This window comes from Macrobrachium rosenbergii, chromosome 9 (assembly GCF_040412425.1).
Source record: "Macrobrachium rosenbergii isolate ZJJX-2024 chromosome 9, ASM4041242v1, whole genome shotgun sequence".
Taxonomy (NCBI): Eukaryota; Metazoa; Arthropoda; class Malacostraca; order Decapoda; family Palaemonidae; genus Macrobrachium; species Macrobrachium rosenbergii.
The window spans coordinates 23080162-23093935 of NC_089749.1; the positions used below are offsets into that span (position 1 = coordinate 23080162).

At 36.0% G+C, this 13774-nt stretch overlaps 1 long non-coding RNA gene across 1 annotated transcript in view; it reads right to left on the reverse strand.

Moving 5' to 3' along the window:
* The window catches only part of LOC136841603 (uncharacterized), a 14029-nt gene extending 7646 nt beyond the window's left edge, over positions 1-6383 (reverse strand). Inside the window, exon 1 of the long non-coding RNA XR_010854028.1 lies at positions 6238-6383. This is a non-coding gene — a long non-coding RNA (uncharacterized lncRNA). The remainder of the gene's footprint in view (positions 1-6237) is intronic.
* Positions 6384-13774: the final 7391 nt, after the last annotated feature.

Sequence of the window (13774 nt, forward strand, 5' to 3'; positions counted from 1 at the left end):
GCTCTCTTTTTTAGTGTTTATGTTTGTAATTCACAATATTCACGATAAGGACAATTTTCAAACACTGTAAGAAAAACAAATATAAAAAAATTTATAAAAAGAAATTTTGACGAATGATTTATTAGTCTAAGGAAAATGTTGTGAGAGCGTTTTGCACAAAGAATAAAACGCAGGTGAGTTGTTGAATTTTTTCTCAGACGGCCACTTAACTAAATTTTTGACGAGAAAAATAAAACGTACATGAATGATAACTATAACCATGGCCATAATGCATGTACACAGATTCGGTAAGACTGATAATGAATAAATCCTACAACATGTCGCGTTCATTTTAAATGAGCTTCACAGGAAGCTTATTGATGCAATGATTCATATTTTGACCTACTGTACAAAAATTACGAGTATGGAAGGTTTATGGACTAAGTGCACCATTGCCTCAATGCACCAACACTAGTCTGGATGCACCATGTATCACAGTACAAATGTACCGAGTTATCTTTCCTTGTGGTCCCAATGCACTAAATTCACACAACACCTGCTCTTCGGGGAACTATATGGGTATCTATATTCACTTTGCAGGATTATTTTCTTTGATATAGTGAATCATTTACAAAGTCTGAATACAGTAAGATTACTAAACCAACAAACATTATGCTTTGAGGGAGAAGTTTAAAAATTTACTACCTTGCTAGGTAGCTACCTCTTAAACTACAAGCCTAACTGTTTCTGAATAAACAGATTACAAAACCAACATGACACTAAGGCTTCCGCCAGAAAAATTCATGGCCTATAGACTAAGCTGAGGCACATAAAATAAAATATTGATATCAAATATGATAAAAAGGATGAAAGATTAATAAAAGCGTTAGTAAAGAAATATGACTATTCTTTAAATTACCTAATAACTACCTTTAACAAGCTAAAAACTTGGAGATTTAACCATTGTATAGTAAGACTGACAATTTTATGCCAGAATCAACCAGACAAGCGCATTTTTACGCAGTGTGGTGCATTTAGACTATTTACAAAATGGTGCATTCAGACTAAGTGGTTGGTGCATTTAGACCAGGCTGGTGGTGCATCGGTCTAGGCCTCTAGGGTAATGGTGCATTCGGTCTGGTGCATTCAGGCGATGTGGTGCATTTTGTCTAACTTCCGTATGGAATATACAGAATGTAAAATTTGGGCCGAAGGCCTTGCGTTTGGTCCTATGAAGCCATTCAGCGCTGAAAGGTAAATTGGGAATATAAGGTCACAAAGTGTAACAGGAGGAAAACTTCGCATCTGCACTATGAAACAATTATTAGGGAGGTGGAATGTAAGATGGAAGAAAGAATATGAACGTAGGTATAGTAAAATGAATGAAAGGGGTTACAGCTAGGGACCGCAGGAACGCTGCAAAGAACCTTAATGCCTACAAAGTATGAAATCGACAAATTGGTAAGACAACCTCGAGCTATATAACACTCATGTAGCTCATAGTAAGTAATATGGATGAACATGAACTGACTAAATATGAAATCGGTGAGAAAAATGGCTTTTTAACCTGTGGAACAAATTCTCTACGATTTCCAAAACGAAGACATTTAACATGAAACCAAAGACACTTGAAATCACGCGTATGAAACGCCTGATCTGTTCAAGACTTGGTATTAAGAATATGGCACGAGTCCTAAAAATACAATTACTACACAAAAATGTCAACCAAAATCATGCAGAAAATGCCTGAACTTGAACAAAACTCCGTGTAATAAGACGACTGTAACGTAAAATAACCCATTATAATAGACTAAAGTACAAAATGATCGAAGTTAAAAATACGGTTGGACAAAGAGTAAGAAAACCATAAACAAATCCATAAATTCCTATAAAAATAAAAGTACACGAACTTAGTTCACAATTCTTTATGATCTAAGGAACTTTTTAAATCCCCAAAAGGATAAAATTCAGTAAACACATTTGAAACCTGACAAAAAACACGGCCCCCCCCCCCCCGGAAAACGGCAAGTTAAAATGATTTGGGCTGGTCTAGGAAAATTTGTTGCTGGCCACGTATGAAAGACTTGGAGGAAAATAAAGTGTCATATGACTAGTAATAAGCGGCGGAAGCTGAGCAAACACTTTAGGCCTCGCAACACAATGTATCAAAATACCACAATGATAAATTAAAGATTCACTGTAACAGGTCTTAGGACCTGAACCAAAACTCCACTACTTGAATAATCTATGATGGGAACTGTAATGAGAAGCGCAGAATTGAGCCTAAGGAACAAGCCTGAAAGTGGCGGTTACGGACAATCAGAAATTAAGTAGCAATCCCCTAAAACAGTTCAATATATACCAAAATCGTCTGCCACTCAGGAAACGTTGAGAATTGAAAATGTATCAGGGATAACAAAAGCGCAGCTTCTAATACAATAGAAGCCAGGCTTTAGTTTTGCGCAAAAACTAAGCGAACCGTACCTGGGTTTGAACAGGAGAAATGATTAGAACGCCTGACTGGCCTAAAGTTGGTTATTGCGAAACAGCACACGCAATCGTGTTAAAAAATAGCATGAATTCAAAATTAAAATAATGAATCTCAGTAAAAATGTAAGGATTCAAGATTAGCTCCAGAACTTGACCAAAGGACAAATGAAATGGGATTAAGTCAGGAGGTGCAGGGACCGTATAAAAGTTTGGAGCTACGGAAGTTCATAAGAAAAAGAAAAAAAAAAAAGCTGCAGTAATCGAAAAGTACACGAAGATTTGAGCAGAAAGTGCCTGGTACAGATTAAAAAAAGGGAGGAAAATGGGGGTGATGCCATCATTATAAACACAAAGCAAACTGGGTGAAAGTACAAGCAAAAGTAACAGGAAAGCAAGCAAAAGGAACAGGGATGCAATCATAAGAACTAGAATACAAGCAAAAAGATGTGAGGTGCAAGTAATCTGGCTGTTAGGCAGGATGGGGTGTGATGCAAGCAAAATGAATTGTGAGGCTGCAATCTGGCTGTTATGCAAGCAAAATGGGGGTGATGCAAGCAAAATGGACTGATATGCAAGCAAACTGGGTGGGAGTGAAAATACAATGAGTTGTGGTGCATGCAAAGGGCACTATGATGCAAGCAAAAGCAGCTGTGATGCATGCAAAATGGGGTGATGCATGCAAAAAGGGCTGTGATGCGCGCAAAAAGGGTTATGATGCGCGCAAAAACGACCGAAGCAAAGAGGACCTGGAATATAAGAAGTGATGATACAATCAAAATGAACTGTGGTGAAATAAAGGTGAAATAAAACATTTTTGTGGTGTAAGCAAGGTGGCTGTGGCGCAATAAAACACTGATGCAATCACAAGCAGCTGTGATGCAAGCAAGGGGAACTGAGATGCAAGCAAGCAAGGGGAACTGAGATGCAAGCAAGCAAGGGGAACTGAGATGCAAGCAAGCAAGGGGAACTGAGATGCAAGCAAGCAAGGGGAACTGAGATGCAAGCAAGCAAGGGGAACAGATGCAAGCAAGCAAGAGGAACTGGGATGCAAGCAAACGGGACAGATGCGAGCAAAAGGGAATGAGATTAAAGCAAAAGGAATTATATACATGCAAGATGAACTGTGGTGCAAGCAAAAGGGACAGATGCAAGCAAATGGGACAGAAGCAATCAAGAACCGAAATATATGCAAAAGGAATTGTGGTGCAAGTAAGGGACTGAGATGCAAGCAAACGGGACAGTTGCAATCAAGAACTGAAATATATGCAAGAGGAATAGTGGCGCAATCGTTAGGAACTGAGATAAAAGCAAAAGTGACAGAGGTACAAGCAAAAGTAACCTTCATGCAAGAGTGGCCGTGATAAAAGGTGTTGGCTTACAGGCGAAGACAGGGCTGATGCTAACAAAAGCTGTGGAGCAGGCAAAGCGGAATGAAGCAAGCAAAATGAACTGATGTAAGCAACAAAGGGTTTTGAGAAATTGATCATGAGAAATTGATCCAAGCAAAAGATGTGCCATTACTTTCAGGGAAAGTAATATGATCCAAATAAAACGCACCAAAAGACGAGCAAAACGTGCTGTGGTTCAGAAATCACGCGATCAATGCCCTGATTCCAACGAAGAAGTGCTGGACCTTCGGTTGGCGAGACTGTTTTCAAGTTCCTGATCCCAGAAAAAACTGCTTGTGCTCAAGCCAAGTGTATTTGCGTTCGAGCAATAAGTCCCAGGAATAACAAAATGCAAGGAACTGAGTAACAGGAAGTGCCAAGACTGTAGCAAAGAATGTACTGTGAATCAAGTACTCATTAAAAAATTTTTTTACACAACAGGGGCCGCATCTTGAGGAAAATACACCCAAGAAAAGCTGCTGATGCTTGACCAAATGGCTCCGACTCATGAAAAGTTGCCATAATTTTAACAAATAATAATGCGACGCAAGTAAATGGTATCATAACCAACATATGCCATGACTCAAACCAAAGGTAGAATTGTTCAAAGCCGTCGTAACTGGAGCGTACGCACCAGATCAAAAATTACCGTGACGAAAACGTACCGTGTACCAAAGAATAGGCAAATGACTCTGGCAAATGGCGCCGTGACTCAACAATGGCTGTCGTGTCTCAAGCACTTACGATATGAGTCAACATCCGTGAATTTTTATGAATAAAAAAAACCCATCGGAACAGGCTTAAAAATATGTTATTTCACCGCTAAAAATACATGAACTCAAAACACTGGACCACGAGGAAAAATTTTGGGCATATATCTAATGAAAATACTGATATTGATCAACAGATTTTACAGCTACCAAAAACGATAATCAAAAGTTAATGCTTATAAAATGTTAAAAAAGTCAAAATTCAATAACATTGAAACCAACATGCAGGAGGAACTGGTTTACCGTCACCACCAGTCATGCGCCAGCAAGGCTACCCGAGAGAGAGAGAGAGAGAGAGAGAGAGAGAGAGAGAGAGAGAGAGAGAGACTCTTCGGTCAATCTCAAAACCTTTCGAAATGAAGCATGGTCTTGTAAAATGCGCGCGAGCCATGGCAAGGACTATAATGATAAATGGACGCATCCCCTAATTGTAGTGGTCAATTAGAGAAAACGGGAAAATAAAGCTACTAAGACCATTTTTTTTATTTAATTCGAGTAACCTACAAAAACCAGGGTAATTCCAAAGGGGAGCTCCGCATGGAGATATCGTTTAATAAAAAAAAAAAAATTGTTGACTGTACAATGGGGAACAAGATGTATATAACGCAGTACAGGTGAGATCATTTGAGTACTTTAGTCTTACGCTTTTACGTTCATCTCCGCGGGCTAGTACTTAACAGGGCACACCGCGGAGCTTTTCTGTAAATTACCCAAACCTTCAGACATGAAACCAACAACGTGAAAATGGTCCCAATCCTATGATGCAATGGTGAAAAGGATTAAGACAACAGGATTAACACAACTGGGAGTTTGTGGAACATTACCGCCCCCATAAAGAAAATCTTAAGTGAAAGCATTTTAGCCCCCTTTTCTGCTATCACGGCTGCTAGTTGTCTGCTTATCCCACTGAATTAACCGAATTGGATAAATAGCCAAACTGCCTTTCAGTAACCCACCAATATCCACGCTAACCAGGCCGCAGACGAGTTATAAAAATTCTAGGCCAAATACAAGTGTTGTAAAAACCGATTCATAATTGCCAAATGTGAAACAATGGGTTTCCTCGCCAGTGATACGGATAAAGTGCACAAACACGTTCTTACATTACCCAAGACGTGAAATACAAATCTCGGTAACACAGTCAAGTTACGTATGTACTAGGCAAAATAAGTCAGCAGTTAAGTGCAAAGGTTTTACCGAAGCCCAAAACTGACATATAACTAGGAAAAAAAAAAAAAAAAAAACATGCAATAGGTCTTTTGGAGCGCACTAACTACAAACAGAGCCTTTTCGAACTTATTAGTCGGGCACAGGTTGGGGGTGAACCTATAGGATAGCTAATACCAATAAGAAAAATCACACGCACATTGCGAACCTCCAAGCTGTGGTAAAATACACTATAAAAAAACCCTGACGGAAGACCACACTTCAAAAAATTTTCGCCGGTGACCCAGTAAGGAGAACCGGCTGAGCAAAGTCAATTTCACTTACAAGATAAAACTTACTTATATAAAAAAAAAACTGATAAATTTCTAAAAGCATGGCAAATATACTCTCGTTTTACATTAAAACATGGATATTCCATATAACAGTAAACACAAGTGTCCTACCTTTTGACTGCATGAACAAGGTCGAGATGCAGACACTACAAAGTTACAACTACGAATGAACGAGCCCCGGTCCGGATCTGACCCTTAGTGTTCCAACAGTGGACCCCAGAAATACGATGTCTTTTAAATTAATTTATTATTCTTAATTTCAACAGTTTTTCAATATCATTTCCCAAGTTTTAACAGAGAACTCGGTTATTCCGAAACAAAATACATCCGGAAATGGGTTAATTTCGTAAAATATTTTCTTTTTAGTAGAGTTCCAATTTACCATTTTTGTTTTATGAGGTTTCGCTGCTGCTTAGAAGGGGAATGGTGACGATTACTGCTGGTTAACGATTGTTAGAACAGGGGTGGCGGGGTTTGGGAAATGGCGTAATTGAACAATAGAAATGACTGTTACTGAAAGAATTTCTTCAAAATAGATTTAAAAGAATAAACACATTAGGTGTAATTTACACTACGAACAATGGCGTACCTGAATATTTTCCGTCACGAATTTTTCCATTTACCCGTTAAATAAGTAAAATGGTTGGACATTCTTGAAGTGAAGAAAGCAACTAGGAAGTACCTTCATGTCTATGGAGAACCTTTTGATTAGATTTTCATGTGTATCACCACTTTATGACAGCAGTCTGTCATTGTTCTTGAAAAATAAAATTCATTTGACGTCACTTCCCTGTGAAAAGCTGTAGTCTTTACTAACGATGAGAGAGAGAGAGAGAGAGAGAGAGAGAGAGAGAGAGAGAGAGAGAGAGAGAGATGTAAATAAAGTACTTTTCTGTGCAATGTGCTAAAACATTGCTTTTATTGGTTAATGTAATAATATTAAAGTTTTGACATTCTACACAACGAAGGGGATATATGTGAATTTACTTGACAAATTTGGAAAACTGCATTCATCACTAAATTTGTCTAAACCATTATATACATATACATATATATAATATATATATATATATAATATATATATATATATATATATATATATATATATATATATATATTATACATATATATATATATATATAAACCAAGTATATGGACACAAGAAAAACTTAAAAAATGGAGTCCAAGAACTTTCATCTAGACTCTTAAAGTTAAGATGAAAAATCTTGAACTCGATAGTAATCAATCTCCTTGTAACTATGTGTATGTATATATATATATATATATATATATATATATATATATATATATATATATATATATATATATATGGCAAAAATCATGGAAAATATATATTTATTTCTTAGAATGAAGATCCCCATTCGTTTTACCATAGAAAACGGTCGAGTAATTAAAATGATAACGTAGAGACATCTATTGAGTCTTTCAGAAACTAATAGAACAAATAATTTTAACGGTAACTGGCAACTCAAAAACACTCAATAATCTATGAAAGGCTGATAGTCAATATTCAACTTTTCCCATCATAAAAAAATTAAGATTTTTTATTTTGACAGAAAAACAGAAAGTTGATATTTTTTTATTATACATTCAGGGTCATTCCGGTACAATTTGAGTATAATTAAGAAATTAAGTAAGCTGTATCCTCAGTTCAGTTTGGTGTTACTGAAAAAGGCGGGACTTATTGTGGAAAGAGAAATAGGGCTACCACAATTTTATAACAATGTCCGATGGTAAAACTGATGAAATTTAGTTTTTAATACTATATTAGTTTCCTTGAATAGGACTTTTTATACCTTTTTAAATTACGCCAAAATATCAAATTGTGATTTAAAGCACAAATTCTCCAGCATTTTCTTTCCTTGAATTTCTTACGGTTGTCTGTCCTGTTACGAACTGAGCGTCGAATTTAAATACCCTCTACGCCTTCGAGAAAAGGATTAAAATTGCTGTTTTGAAAAAAAAAAAAAAAATGGATGAAGAATATGTGAATATTGAAAGAGAGTCTGCACAAAAGTTTAATTACTTTTGGTAGCAATGAAATTAAAATGGTCAATATGGCGAGTTTATTGGGCTGGGGGAATGAAAAATTTGGAAGTATTAGGATCTACAAAAAACATTTCCCATTTTGTTTTGTATTATTTATTTTTTTCGTTGTACTTTTGTCTTTTCTTTAATTTACTGTATAACGAAGGGCTTGATAACTCTCCCCATGAATAATATGTATGAGCTGATATCTTTTGCATGTTTTACAACATATATATTTGCAAGGTTGTGACATTTTTCTTATAGAAAAGAATGAGCTAAAATACTAGGGAGGAACATTTTCGGTTGAATGTTATCAATTGTAAGGTATGTTTTTTCTTTTACATAATATTTGACTAAGGAAATTGCCTTTTTTACTTAATAACTTAATTAAATAATACACACAGTTATACTGTATATATATATGTGTGTATATATATATATATATATATATATATATATACCTAATTTAAACATACAAAAGTTCTGCACTTGTGTTTACAAGTGCTGGCTATCCAAATCAAATTCCTTTTTCTCTTCGTCTAAAAATACAAAGGTTATTTTTTTCGGAAGTTTCCATACCTCCAAAACATAACGTTCATGTCAATACACGACCTTTACGATGCTTAATAACAGAAAAATAATTAATCAAATTACGACTTATAAGGTAAAAGACAATACCCGGGCCCCCACCCTCCAGCTAATACGGCAAAATTGTAACAGTAAACACCATAGGTTACAAGAAGTTGATATTTTAGGTCTTTAGTGTTCTATAATTTCCCTCCGTTTTTGCATGAAAACAAAAAATGGCTTTTCATGCAAATGGCTAGCTGAGTCTTCGAAAAATTACCTACAAAAGAAACTTCTTGACTTAGGTTAGTTTTTTCCTCCCGCAGGGCTCAGGTTCGAGGCCTCACCTTTCAGTGAGTTTCGGCATAAAGCATAAACTTCTTTCTCTATCAGGTTCTAGAAGAGGTGAGTAATGTATTGGACGAGTTTTATGTGTAGTCATATTTATCTAAACACGTATGAATGCGCATGACACCCATGATTTCCTCTCCCAGCTGGGCTCAACATGTTTACTGATAAATATTCTAAAATGATATACCAACGGGCATATCACTCTTTCCCTCGCTTGCGTGTGGTTAAAAGGAGACCCGACAAGTTGGAAGAGAGATAGTAGGGAAAAGCACGAGAAAAAGAAATGAAAGAAAAAATATTGATTCTGAAGGTTCACACTGTCATGAACCGTGACCTTACGCGTTCTTCTTTCTCTGCAGGGTTCTTGCTTTACACCAGAAAACAATATAATTTGGTCGTAGTCACACGTACTGTACGTCGCCGACGATTTAACGTTTTCAGTAACGGGTCAAACAGAGCAAAGTCTTTGATGGCCGCACAATTGGGGACTACCCAGTGTTCCACAGTTCCAGGTGGTGGCTGTTGAAGTCAGTCAGGATGGCCCAACCTCGATTATTTTAATAGAGGATAAACTATACCTTTCTTCAAATTTAAATGAATGCATTAAAATTGCGTTATTCTTCATCAAACTGACTTTTAATCAGTTATAGCTTATATCGTAATCTATTTTTTGTATTTGAAATATCAAATCTAGATTCAATTGGTAGTTCCGACTCTCCCACCGAACTTTAAAACTATAGTCTTTGATTTTGAAACAATAAAATCTCTACTATCGCTGCAACATGGAAAAATTTCGTATAATTCATCAACAGTAACTGAATATGATATTAAGAATCACCTGATTTTGATGCAAATGGGGAGATATATTTGGGAATTGTGTCTTATGATGTATGGCAATACATGTAGAGGTGTGATAGGGCTCCTCTTTGTAACAGCACGTCTTATTAACTGAAGCCATCTATTTGCTACATTGATTTAAAATTTCAGTATATGAAACTGTTGCGTTCATTTATGATAATGTATCTCGGAAAATTAGCGTTTTTATGCAAGGCATGACAATTCTTTCGGCGAAGCTTCTATATCAGAGTACAAGGAAATGTGCCAGTGAGTAGCAACTTGAACTTGTCTTGTTGCATAAGCATAGCCTACATATAGGTTGGGCACGTTGCGAGCGGTTTCCCCTTGAATTTCGACGATTTGTAACGTTTAAACTGTGATAGCCACAAATGTTAAAAATGTAACCGATGCACAACAATCTAAGATCATTGTAAAGCTACAGTACGTATTCTATGATAAAAGAAAAATTAGATAATTTAAGTACATAGTTAATGAACAAATTTTTATGCAAATAAGTTTTTTCTGTACAGGCTATGATTCTGTCAACATCCAACGTGAGTTAATTACACTTTAGTAATTGGAAACAACTACTAATCTTGAAAATCTGAAATATTAACTTTCTTTACCAACTCAGACTGTAGGCTATTTATGTTATCATTATGTGGATTTGGTATAGGATCTATCAAAGGAATACCTTTCGTTTGTCCTAGCAAATATGTCATGATCAACCTTCTGTTTTATGAACGCATGTAAAGACGAGAAAGCGTGCCAGGAGGCAATTCAGTTGACAAAAATAGAAATACAGTTCTTTTATTTGCTCCACAATTCAGTTTATCTAATTGGTAAAGGAATAACATTCTTTCTATGGTTCTGTTTTCCCATGTTTTATAATTTGTTCTAACTCCTCTTCTCGATACTAGCTTGATAGGCTACTCGCTGCCTGAATTGTTTTCATGAAAAAAGTAGAAGCAATCTTCATTTTAATACACATTACAAAGCAGCCAGTTTAACGATTATCTGTCAGGTTTTGATGTATGTAGTCATTCTGAGCTGGCAGGCACTCTTCCTATGACCAAACTTGGCAGGATTTATACAGCATCCATTCCCCCAGTCACTGCCTGAAGCAGGTTCTTCAAGTACAAAAACTATGTACTAATTTTCTTCATTAAATATGGAGAAACCTATCCATTTTGTTTTTTTCTTATAAAGAAGTTATTGAAAAACTTCTGTTCAAAAACACTTATGATAAAGTAGAACAAGTTATTAAAAAACCATAACTAATTGACACTTAACTGTGGTCTGCCTGGTGGACCAAATGAGAACTGAATTCAAGAACTTACCTTAAACAATGATGATGAAATAGGACAAGTTTTGTCAAGTGACGATGCGCATTACATCAGCATTTTCTGCGTTTACTCTCTTACACCTTTCTGGAATCTCTTTTAGGCAGGCTGCAGAACTGTTGGTAAATTCTTTTTTTTCGTCTCCAGCTACTGATGTTCCATGGAGGAACATGAATTTATGCGCCTGATTCTGGGCTGATGTTTATGCCTTCCTTCAATGAACAAATATTCTAACTCGAGCTTGAACCATTTCCTTTGGAAATGGATCAGCACCAAGAGGCCATGTTTATAATTTATAATTAAAACTGTAATATGTTACTAGTATAACTTTTTCATCTAAGTATATTTTAGTTTAACCAGACCACTGAGCTGATAAACAGCTCTCCTAGGGCTGGCCCGAAGGATTAGATTTATTTTACGTGGCTAAGAACCAATTGGTTACCTAGCAACGGGACCTACGGCTTATTGTGGAATCTGAACCACATTGTAACGAGAAATGAATTTCTATCACCAGAAATAAATTCCTCTAATTCTTCACTGGCCGGTCGTAGAATCGAATGCAGGACCAGCAGAGTGCCAGCTGAGAACGATACCCACCCGTCCAATGAGGAACTACTTTTTCATCTTGTTAACGATATTGACTGTTTTCATTGGAACTGCATTTGGTGTTTACATATGGCCATGAGCTGATTTATGTTATGATTAGTATCATTAAGGAACCTACACTGATTAGTTTGCTTACTGTGACCTTATTGCAAACACAATTCCTGTAGAACGCTCATTATGATGTATTTTCCAGATAGTGGTATATAATGGTACTTGCAATGCTTTTGGTTTGCATCTTGTAATTAATTTATAATACTGTAAAGTTGTCTGTGCACTTCAGTCAAAATACCAAAGAATAGGATATTGAATTTTGGGCAAAGGCCAACTGCTGGGACCTATGAGGTCATTCAGAACTGAAATGGGAAATAACATTATAAAGGTTTGAAAGGTGTAACAGGAGGAAAACCTCGCAGCTGTACTATGAATCAATTGTTAAGAGAGGGTGGAAAGCAAGATGGAAGAAAGAGAATATGAATGAAGGTACAGTAAAAGGAATGAAAGGGGTTGCAGCTAAGGGCTTACAGTGCACCATATAAGGTGTACTGATGGCACTATCCCCCTACGGAGGTCAAAATACCAAAAACTGCATTAAAACAACGTTGAATTCTAAGCTAATCGTTCCCACTGGTATTATTTGGTAGTTTGTGAATGGATATTCTTCTGTACAAGGGGCTGCATATGCTGTATGGCCTTCCAATTATGGGTCAGAGCAGTGATGCCCACAAAAACGCCATTATTCATAAAAAAAAAATACAAAGGCAAATTATCAGTAAATAGTGAATCATCGTGCCAATACATTTTGGTGTTGCAATCAATCTGAACATCATCAATAATATTCCAATAGAGTAAACTTGAATAAAAATGCAATCCTGCATATGGGTCTTATCTGAGGGACCATATCAAATCCAAAGGAGCAATTTTCAAAGCTATAAATAAATAATGTGAGCAGAACCTTAGGTTATCATGAAATAAATGTGGAACCAAACTTACTTTCCCCCAAAACCCAATTAAAAGCAATTTAGAACTGATAAGTTTTCTGAATAACATTAATACAATTCTCAAACACTACAAAAAGATTTCACTATCTGGACTGTGATTCTATGTGCACAGCCTATGTCACAAGCCAACAAAAAATGAAACCCACAAGTCATTTTTCATTTTCACAAAAGAAAAGCAGTCCCCTCAGATTGCTGGGGATTTGCTGTACTGCAAAGTTAAATTAAAAAGTTTTTGGAGGTCCACTATTCATTACTTTTTCTTTGTACAGAAAGCAGAAGGTTCGCCTGCATGAGTACCTGTTGGAGAAAGTTGGATATCACTGTGCCTTGGTGTTTAACAAAGCTATGAATAATCTGCAGTGCCGTGTACTGTAAACATTTCATAAGTTACAGTGATAAAGATAAAGCCAAATTAACCAAATTAAAAACTAAATCAGAGCTGCTCTGAATGAAATAAAATTCCCCTTTAGTCCATATCATATCACTTGAAATCTTTTACTCGAAAGGTTTAATGGGATGTATTGGACAATTTAGTTTACAGTCATCAACTTTATCTAAAAAGTATTAATTTCATTATTTAATTTTACAGCCACACAAAATTTCTGCCAATGGCAAACTCCAGCAACATTCCCAGGATGATGCTTATACTTTACACTATTTAGTTCTAGATAACTAAGGTACATAAATAATGTGCAATATTAACATTATTACATACTTCAACTAAATTGCTGAGTAAGTTATTACTAAATATATTAGATGATATTTATTATGATACAACCAGTTTAAAATTTAACAACTGGTTAAAGTGACAATGTCAAAGATTTTTCATGTACATTGCATCATTGTGCATATTATACTTGTAATACTTAAGTCAATCTAAGTAAGTGAAACAGAACA